A 248-nucleotide genomic window follows, 5' to 3' on the forward strand; every position below is an offset into this window, starting at 1 on the left:
AGATTTGGCCTTGGTATCTGACATCAGAAACCAGAAATTTGATATTTTTTCTTCAAAGCTGGATCAGTAAACAAAAAAAAAATATCTACATCAGGGCTGGGTAAATATTGATCACGATGGACAAAACATAACATTGAATATAACACTTTACGACGATCTCATGATCCGGCTAAAGTTTTTTTTTCGTCCAAAATATGCCACATTGTCGTAAATTAAAAGTGTAACACACTTACGCTTAAAATATATTA

The sequence above is a fragment of the Branchiostoma belcheri genome, unplaced genomic scaffold (assembly GCF_001625305.1).
Source record: "Branchiostoma belcheri isolate BF01 breed outbred unplaced genomic scaffold, Haploidv18h27 scaffold129, whole genome shotgun sequence".
NCBI lineage: Eukaryota > Metazoa > Chordata > Leptocardii > Amphioxiformes > Branchiostomatidae > Branchiostoma > Branchiostoma belcheri.